Source organism: Jaculus jaculus, chromosome 16 (assembly GCF_020740685.1).
Source record: "Jaculus jaculus isolate mJacJac1 chromosome 16, mJacJac1.mat.Y.cur, whole genome shotgun sequence".
Lineage (NCBI taxonomy): Eukaryota > Metazoa > Chordata > Mammalia > Rodentia > Dipodidae > Jaculus > Jaculus jaculus.
Genome location: NC_059117.1, coordinates 59,042,519 through 59,052,776, shown reverse-complemented (window position 1 = coordinate 59,052,776; position 10,258 = coordinate 59,042,519).

The window sequence follows — 10,258 nt, the reverse complement described above, 5'->3', positions numbered from 1 at the left end:
TACTGGGGAATCAAACCCGGGTCCTTCAGCTTTGCAGGCAAACACCTTAACTGCTAAGCCACCTCTCCAGCCCTAAATATTTTTTTAAATGTGTAGATGAGGGCTGGAAGGATGGCTCAATGGTTAAGGCATGTGCCAGCAAAGCCTAAGGATCCAGGTTTGATTCCCCGGTACACATGTAAAGCCAGATGCACAAAGTGGCACATGCATCTGGAGTTCCTTTGCAGTGGCTGGAAGCCATGGCACACCCATTCTTTCTGTTTCTCTTCTTTCCCCTTCTCTGAACAAAAAAAGCATAGATAAAATTAAGAAAAGTAGCAAGTTGATAGGATAAGTGAAAAACTTTGAAAACAAAGTATCCATTTACATTTTACTCCATAAATTCAAAACAATTTTCTAGACTGCCTAAGATTCAATGTAAATTAGAATTTTCTAGAAGTAGACATTTATTTAAAACTTCTTCAAGAAAAATAACCTTTCTTACACACACACACACACACACACATCAGACAAGGGATTAAGATCTAGAATAAAGAATTACAAACTGGGCGTGGTAGCACATGCCTTTAATCCCAGCACTAGGGAGGCAGAAGTAGGAGGATCACTGTGAGTTCAAGGCTATCCTGAGACTACATAGTGAATTCAAGGTCAGCCTGAGCTAGAGTGAGACCCTACCTCAAAAAAAGAAAAAATGAATTGCAAAAGTTAAGCCCCCCTAATTATCCAGTCAATAAACAAGCTAATAAACTGAATGGACAGTTTCAAAAGAACTACAAATGTCCATTAAATATCTAAAAAGTGTTCAACATCCTCAGATATTAGGGAAATGTAAGTCAAAACTACTTTGAGATTCCATGTCACTCACCCCATTCAGAATATCTTTCATCATGACAAAAAAGGACAAAAAAAAAAAAAATGCTGGGATTGTAATCTGGTCCAGCCACTATGGAAGTCAATGTGAAGACTCTTCAAAAGAACTAAAAATAGAACTGCCCGCTGTATCACTCCTGGGTGTACCCACAAAAGGGCTCCAAGCCAGCATGTCACAGAGATTTCTATGTTTATTGCTGCCCTATTCATATTAGCTAAGATGTTGATCAGCAGAAGAATGGATAAACAAAACACGATACACATACACAATGGATTTCTTTCTCAGCTGTAAAGAAAACACAAAATCATGGCACTTGCAGGAAAATGGGTAGCACTGGCGGTCGTGATGTGAAGCGAAATAAACCAGACTTAGAATGCCGCACGCTTTCTAATGCATATGGCATCTCACTTGCAAAGCCTGCTGGCCTCGGTTCAATTCCCCAGTACCCACATAAAGCCAGATGCACAAACTGGTGCATGCATCTGGAGTTTGTTTACGGTGGCAGGAGGCGCTGGCACACCTGTTCCCTCTCTCTGTCTTTCTCTGTCTCTGCTCACAAATAAATAAAAATGTTTTTTAAAAAATTTAAAAGGTCTTACAAACCAAATAAGTAAATAAAATTTTAGAGGCAGCAAAAGAAATCTTCCTATGACACAGTGTTATACTGAAAATATTTAATTGCATAAAAACTAAAAAACAAGCCTGCTACAAGAATAAATACACTCTCAACACCACATATGATAGGAAGAGCAGTAGTAAAAACCAGCATGTTAGGCAATACCTACGTGGTTTCAAAAGAACATTGTTTTAGTATAGAATAGGTTTAAAGAAAGAAACTCCTGTTTAGAACAGGTTTGATCACACACACAGACGTTTTACCTTTTGCTCTATCCTCTAGGACAGCTCTGAAGTGCTCATGTTAAGGATAAACACACGGACACTTCAGAATTTTCATTTATATTTAGGCTCTCCGCTCCCTTGTAGTGGCCATTATAAATAGCTTGACTATAAATACTTGATCATAAGACAGTCTGGCATATTCTCCTTGTTTTTCACATGTGACACAGTTCTTTTTGGAAACACAATCTTTCTTCTTAACTGCTAGATTTATCAAACATAAGAGCTTTTATCTTATTCTTGGAAGTGCATGCAAGGGTGTTTGCTGGCTATGCAAAGAGTCCTTTGCTTAAGATTCATGTACACAGTCACTGCAAACCAGAATTTCCTATTTAAGAGAAGCTAAACATTTAATTACTTTAAAAATATTTAAAAAATTGAATTCTTTTAAAAATATTTTATTTATTTGCAAGGAGAGAGAGAGGGAGAGAGAGAATGGGCTTGCCAGGACTTCCAGCTACTGCAAACAAACTGCAGATGCATGTGCCTCCTTGTGCATCTGGCTTTATGTGGGTCCTGGGGAATCAAACCCAATGGTTAGGCTTTGCAGGCAAATGCCTTAACCACTGATCCATCTCTCCAGCCCTGACTGAATTATGTCTATTGACAATTTTATAGATGTATACAATATATTTGATCATATACCTGTCCTATTAGCTTCTCTTGTCGCCTCTCCCTGTCCCTTTTCTTTTTTTTTTTTTAAATATTTTATTTATTTATTTGAGAGCGACAGAGAGAAAGACAGAGAGAGTGAGAGAGAGAGAATGGGCACGCCAGGGCTTCCAGCCTCTGCAAACGAACTCCAGACGCGTGCGCCCCCCTGTGCATCTGGCTAACGTGGGACCTGGGGAACCGAGCCTCGAACCGGGGTCCTTAGGCTTCACAGGCGAGCGCTTAACCGCTAAGCTATCTCTCCAGCCCTCCCTGTCCCTTTTCTATGAAACCCCCTTCTTCCCAGTTACTCCCTCAACTACACTGCTGTCTTTTTACCCTGTGTATTTGTGTCACCCACTGTTGCAGTCAGCTTTTTCACATCGCTGGCAGAAAACACCCAACCAAGAACAGCTTGTAGGCAGAAAGGGTTTGGTTTGACTTACAATCTAAAACCTGTAAGTGCAGTTTTAAATGTTTAAGATATTAAAAAAAAAAAAAAAGCCGGGCGTGGTGGCGCACGCCTTTAATCCCAGAACTTGGGAGGCAGAGGTAGGTGGATCGTCGTGAGTTTGAGGCCACCCTGAGACTACATAGTGAATTCCAGATCAGCCTGGGCTAGAGTGAGACCCTACCTTAAAAAAAAAAATTTAATGTTTAAGATAAATTAGTTGACCAAATTGTGTCCAACACTGTTGTTGCAGTCAGGTTTGCATTGCTGGCAGAAAACACTTGACCAAGAGCAGCTTCTGGGAATAAAAGAGTTTGGTTTGGCTTATAGACTCAAAAGGAAGCTCCATGATGGCAGGGGAAAACGATGGCATGAGCAGAGTGGACATCGCCTCTTGGCCAACATCAGGTGGACAATAGAAGCAGGACAGCGTGCCAAACACAGGAAGGGGAGGCTGGCAATAAGCCCCATTAGCCTGCTCCCAACACCTCCAGTTCCCAAATTACCACCAGCTGAGGACCTAGCATTCAGAACACATGAGTTTATGGGGGACACCTGAATCAGACCACCACACCCACTGAGTTTAATTAGGGTTGCCTGCATCAGCATGGATGGGGAATAGTTGATCAGAGCACACACAACTTACTCATGGCTCCATCAATGCAGAATATGTCTCCTGTTCTCTCAGCCACCATCAACTGCCAATAACTCCTCGGGAAGGGATGGGCACCTGATGCCATCTCCATCATCTGTGATAAAAGGTTGATGGCCTCAGCATTGTTCAGGTCTTGTGGAGGTAATGACAGTTGCTGTGAGGTCATGAGTTCAGTGCCATGTGTGTGTGGAAAACTGTTCCACGGCCCCCTACCCTTCCTCTGAGAGCTCTCATGTGCTGTGTGCCCTCTCCCATGTTCCCTGAGCACTGGCGGGGGTGTTGTAGATGTCCCATTTAGTGCCTAACACTCCACATTCACTTCTCAGCACTTTGATAATTTTATTTTATTTTTCATTTATTTATTTACAAGAGAGAGAGAGAGAGAGAGAGAATGGGCGCACCAGGGCCTCTAGCCTCTGCAAAGTCCAGACGCATGTGCCACCTTTGGCCTATGGGGAGTCAAACCTGGGTCCTTGGGTTTTCTAGGCAAGCGTCTTAATGGCTAAGTCCACTTTGATGAGCTTTAAAAATTTAATTGAAGCTAGGCAGGGTGGTGCATGCCTTTAGTCCCAGCACTTGGGAGGCAGAGGTTGGAGAATTGCCATGAGTTCGAGGCTCCAGGGATTGTAATAGAGACAGCTTTGTTGGGGGTGGGAGGGTATTCTACCTCCCATAGCCATAGGGTGCTTTACCCATATATAAACCAGAATTTTGTACAAATTAGATATCACTTTTGGTTGCTTTTGTAAATACAACCTCATCAGTAGAGTTTTCTTTGGTGTGTGGTATGGGGGAGGCCTCCTCTTAGTCACTGAAAGAGTACTGAAAGTGATATGTTTAAAGCAGATGGAAAATGTACAATGTATGCATATGTGGAAATACCACAGCAAGCCCCACTGACTTGTACAATGAATACATATGACTATTAAATAAATGCTATTCAAATGTACTTTTACCGTATTTTATTTGCCACCATGTCAAATTTTGCAAAGAGGAAATTTTAACTATGGTAGGGTAGGAGATACCATCCTTTCCCCCCTCAAAGCAGACATTTACATAGCTACCTGTGAATGAAAATAGCTTAGGACAATGAATTTTAAATGTAGATCTTTCAGTAACATAGTAGGTTTTTTAAAGGAAAGATAACCGCAGAGAAAGTCTTGCGGGGGAGAATGGGAGAAGTTAACATACATAGAGGAGGCTAGGAACGCAGAACTACTGGCAAAAGCTAGAGGGTGGGGTCCACCATAGCTGCATGGCTGCTACAAGGCCCTGAAGAGGGAGAAATTGTGCCCACCCCTCCCAAAAGAGCCAGTGGGGTACTGCCCTAAGACTTAGATTGTGGCCCTCTCCATCCCTGCACAAATCCTATACTGCACAGCAATGGCCACACTGCGCACACTCACGCTCCCGATTTCTGCAGACACAGTTCATATGTGCTTGCTCTATGGCTCCTGCTGCCGCTATTCCATGCGTTCCAGATGCCAAACCCACGGGGGCCTCCCAGATAAGATGCACCAGATTAGGAGTACTGCTATCACCTGAGCAAGAACATGACCTGGAGCCGCTGCTGGGAGGACACCCCCTCCATCGAACATTCCTCCACAAACAACAGAGATCAGGAAGGCTGTAGCAGCATTCGCCAGCAAAGACACTAACCGCACTTCCACTGCAGGTGCCCACAGCTATGGCTGCCTGGCCACTCAAGTCTTTACCAGCAGTGAACTCAGCTGACAGGACAACACAGAGACTATTGAAGGTCACCCTCATCAGAGCTCAAACACATGCCCCACCCAACCAGCACCTTAGCAGCCATCTGTAGGAGAAACTCTTTCCCTACAAAAATGAGCCTGTGAAATTTATAATAGCTGACTGCACCATCATATGTATGGAATCAACACAAAAAAACCATTTGAGAAATGAAAAAAGTCATGACACTATCAACATAATCATTTTCTAGTAGCAGCTCCCAAAGAATAGCTGACTGATAAAAGAATCTAAAATAAATGTTTTTTTGTTTGTTTGTTTGTTTGTTTTGGGTTTTTCGAAGTAGCGTCTCACTCTGGTCCAGGCTGACCTGGAATTCACTGTGTAGTCTCAGGGTGGTCTCGAACTCACAGCAGTGCTTCTACTTTAGCCTCCTGAGGGCAGGGATTAAAGGCCTAGGCCACCAGACCTGAGGTCCTGAGGATTGCAGGCAGGCAGGCCAGGGGGAGTCTGCCAAGTGATTGGCAGGGGTTTGGGCAAGTGAAAGGACCCCGGGGTCGATGGGCACGAGGGAGGGCGGGGCTAGACATGCGCACTGTGCTCTCCCAAGAAGCAGCTGTCCGGCTCTTCCTCCTGCGCACCCGGAGCGTGCGGGGAGCGACTTCGTGGAACGGGCGACGGTCGTCAGGCTGCGGACCGCGGGGCCTTGGCCTGGCCGGGCTCCAGCCTCGGCGCACAGCGCGGAGCCCGGGGCCTGGAGGAAGCCGGGGCCCAGCGGGGCCGAGGCGCTCCGAGGATGCTGCGGCCGCGGGGCTGCCCGGGGCTCCGTGCGGCGAGGCCCGCGTCCCCGCACCCCGGGCCGGGAGACCCTCGGCTCGGACCCACCGCCGTGGGGCCATTAGGACTCCTCCCTGTCCTGCGGGCTGCCGGCTCCTGAGACGACCCTCGGAGGAGGAGGAAGAGGAGAAGCCTGCGGACACAGGCCAGGTAAGCCTGGCCGCCCGGGACGACGTGCTGCGAGGCGGGCCACACCGCGACCCCGCGCCCAGAGGCCCTCCCCACGGCCGTCCTTGGCGGGACCCATGCAGGCTCCACGGTGGAGGAGGGGCAGGACCACCCTGGGGACCCCGGGCCTCTGCGGCATGCTGGACCAAGTGCTTCCACCCGAGGGTTCAAGGCTGCAGAGCAAAGTCCATTGTTCCCCACAAGACGTGGGAGAAGTCATTCCATCTGCCCCCAGGCCCCATCCCCAGACACCTGAGCCATACTATGCATGTAGAAATAATGGTTCTGTGACCAGGACAAGTAAGTAGTATTAGGCTATTGTAATTAGGATAAGGGTATATTTAAATAGAACCATGTCAGAGATGGGGATAATGTTTTGTATAGCTGAGCAAAAGAAATTAAAGTAGGAAATTGTAAAACTGATTAACTAGAATAGTGGATGATGTAAAAGTTACTTCTCTTTGGAATTGCACCAGTTTGGGAGTTCCTAAGCTTAGAAAACCGTATTTTATGTGTAACTGGGTGAGAACTTCTTGGGTAATTTCATTAGAACACATAAGGAGGAGTAGTGTAGGTTCTTATTTACACAGGGCAGTATTTGTAAAGTGCTCACGGTATAGAAACCCTACGACGCAGTTAGGGCTCAGAGTTAAGGTCAAGGAAATAATGTGCACAGCTGTTTAAGTAAGCTCATGGAGAACAGCGATAGACACTTTTTGTGTGGTGAATAAAATTGCCCATTGTACCAGAGTGTGAAAGGGGACTGTACTGAATACCTTAGACTCATTCAGTACAATAGCAAAGTGAACTTTGTCTCCTGCGTTGCCATGTGTATAGTTAGGTGTAAATGGAAAGTACCGGAAGTCAGCCAGGGTACCTCTGTGCTTACGGAGCTCAGGGTGAGGTGTGCTCCTCTACCTCACTCTGGATTTTTTTTTTTTAAATTTTTTATTTTATTTATTTATTTGAGAGCGACAGACACAGAGAGAAAGACAGATAGAGGGAGAGAGAGAGAATGGGCGCGCCAGGGCATCCAGCCTCTGCCAACGAACTCCAGATGCGTGCGCCCCCTTGTGCATCTGGCTAACGTGGGACCTGGGGAACCGAGCCTCGAACCGGGGTCCTTAGGCTTCACAGGCAAGCGCTTAACCACTAAGCCATCTCTCCAGCCCTCACTCTGGATTTTTGAGCCCAGCCCTTCTACCTGTGTTCTTAACACTTGATGATTCTCAACTAACCACAAGACATTGGAACCTTTATATAATTCTGTTGTTGTTTTTTCAAGGTGGGATTGTGCTCTAGTCCAGGTTGACCGGGAATTCACTATGAAATCTCAGGGTGACCTTGAACTCAAGGAAGATTCAAGGCGGTCTTCCTACCTCAGCCTCCCGAGTGCTGGGGACTAAAGCGTGCCTGGCTTCCTTTATGTAATTTTTTAAAATTTATTTTATTTTTTTATTTTTTATTTATTTATTTGAGAGAGACAGACACAGAGAGAAAGACAGAGGGAGAGAGAGAGAATGGGCGCGCCAGGGCTTCCAGCCTCTGCAAACGAACTCCAGACGCGTGCGCCCCCTTGTGCATCTGGCTAACGTGGGACCTGGGGAACCGAGCCTCGAACCGGGGTCCTTAGGCTTCACAGGCAAGCGCTTAACCGCTAAGCCATCTCTCCAGCCCCTTTATGTAATTTTTGCTGCATGAGCAGGTATAGTAGGTACTCCCCTTAGCGTCCTTCTTCAGGGCAAACTAGGGCAACCAGGAGCCCTAATAGATGATGAAGAGATCTATGATGCAGTGGTTACAGCCCATGCTGGTGGCAGGGCTACCTGTGGCAGCAAACTGTTTTTCTGGCCTTCAGGATAATTGGGATCCCAGGCTATCTGGTAGACTGAGGAGGCTAGGTGCAGAGGGCTGGCTGTGGTCCGTATTGGACACTATGACTTTCGCAGAGGATCCACTCTGCTGGACATGATTGCCCTTCTGGGCAAGGCACACTGGCCAACCCACCAGGGCATGACTGACAGAGTGTGCGTCCTCACAAGTCCTTCAGACACTCTTTGGCCCATGTTACTGAGTCCCCAGGAAAGCCATGTTCTGCTGAACTGTATGTGAGTGGGCAAGAGAAATTTTAGACCTGCAACCTCTGCTATAAGCTGAAACTCCTTAGGGATAGAGGCCTTGGCATTTTCGGGAAGCTGTATATAGCCTACTACAGAGGTAGGCCATGTAGTCATTGTACCTACAAATCTGGTGGCATGTTACCTTAGGCAATCCTACACAATAGCATTTATGAATTTAAACATGAGGGATATAGCTCAGTTGGTAGATTGTTTACCTACTGTGTGTAAGATCCCGGGTTAGCTCCTCAGTATTGGGGATGGAAGGTGGTGCATGCCTACAATGCAAGCACTAGGGAAGTGGAGACAGGAAGATCAACAATTCAAGGTTTTCAGCTTCACTGTGAGCTTGAGTACAGCCTGGAATACAGAAGACTTAGTCTCCCCCACTCCTTCCCCCAGAGCTAGTTGTCCGGGCACACGCCTTTAATCCCAGCACTTGGGAGGCAGAGGTAGTACTGCTGGGAATTTTTGGTCAGCCAGGGACTACAGAGTGAGTTCCAGGTCAGCCTGGGCAAGAATAAGACCCTACTACAGAACAAAAACAAAAGCAAACAATAAAATTAAAATTAAAAAACCTCTGACTGGTAGCAGTGGCACATCATAAACAGAGTTTGCAGAACTGGGTGTCAGTCCAGGCGATCATGAAGGACCTGGGAATCACTGTGCATCACTGTAGACTTCATAATTGTGTGCACAAGTGGGCAGTGTTAATGGAGAAGGACATTAACCTCACACGAGCGGGGTACACCTGCGGCTGGCTGGACGCAGATTCTCCTCTGTGTCTGACCTGGCCAGCGTGGACCCCGTGTGCCAGGATTCCCTGCAGTGGTTCCTCAACACCTTTCTCTGAGCATCGCGGTGCACATGGTTCTGGGGCTTGGCAGGAGCAGTCTCTCAGGATGGGTCTGCCCAGGCCCCACATCTTTGCAGCGCCTCAGTGTCCAGAGCCCCTAAAGCTGTGCTGCACCTGGTCCTTCTCAGGCAGCAGGGCCAGCTACGCCCAGCCTGCTGCCTTTGTGCTTGTGCCTCCTGCAGGCCCTGCAGCACCGCAGCATTGTTCACTGCTGCCCAGCAAGAGAGCCGGAGGGTGGTGTGGACTCCAGCACAGAACAGGCTTCCCCCGGGCCGGGACCCCACAGCCTTCTCAGGGTTTTCCCTGAGGCCCGTGTACATTCCTGGACCTGGTGACAGTGAAGGTGAAGGGAGGGGATCAGGATTCCTCTGGTGGTTTCCTGGCCAAGGCCCACGGCACTGCCAGTTCGCTGTCCAGGGTGCTGTCCAGAGTTCTGCCTTGAGTGCTTACATATGAAGTCCTGAGTCAGTCCCCTAGTTCCACAACAAATAGAGATGAACTAGAAAAGAACGAATAGAGGGTCCATTCATGGGTGTCAGGGTGCCAGCTTATTACAGGCTTATTTCCTTAGTTGGGATTACAGGCATGAGATCTGCCATGCTATGGTGGTTTGATTCAGGTGTCCCCCATAAACTTAGGTGTTCTGAATGCTAGCTCCCCAGCTGATGGATATTTGGGAATTAATGTCTCCTGGAGGGAGTGTATTGTTGGGGGCGGGCTTATGGGCTTTAAAGCCAGTTTCCCCTTGCCAGTGTTTGGCACACCCTCCTGTTGCTGTGGTCCATCTTATGTTGGCCAGGGGGTGATGTCCACCCTCTGCTCATGCCATCGATTTCCCCTGCCATCGTGAAGCTTCCCCTCGAGCCTGTAAGCCAAAATAAAACTCTTTTTCCCAGAAGCTGCTCTTGGTTAGGTGATTTCTACCAGCAATGCGAACTGGACTGCAACAGTAAAGTGGTACCGAGGAGTGGGATTGCTGCTAGACACCTGACTATGTGGCTTCAGCCTTTTGGAGCAGATTTTCAAGAGGAATGTGGAAGGAGTTGAA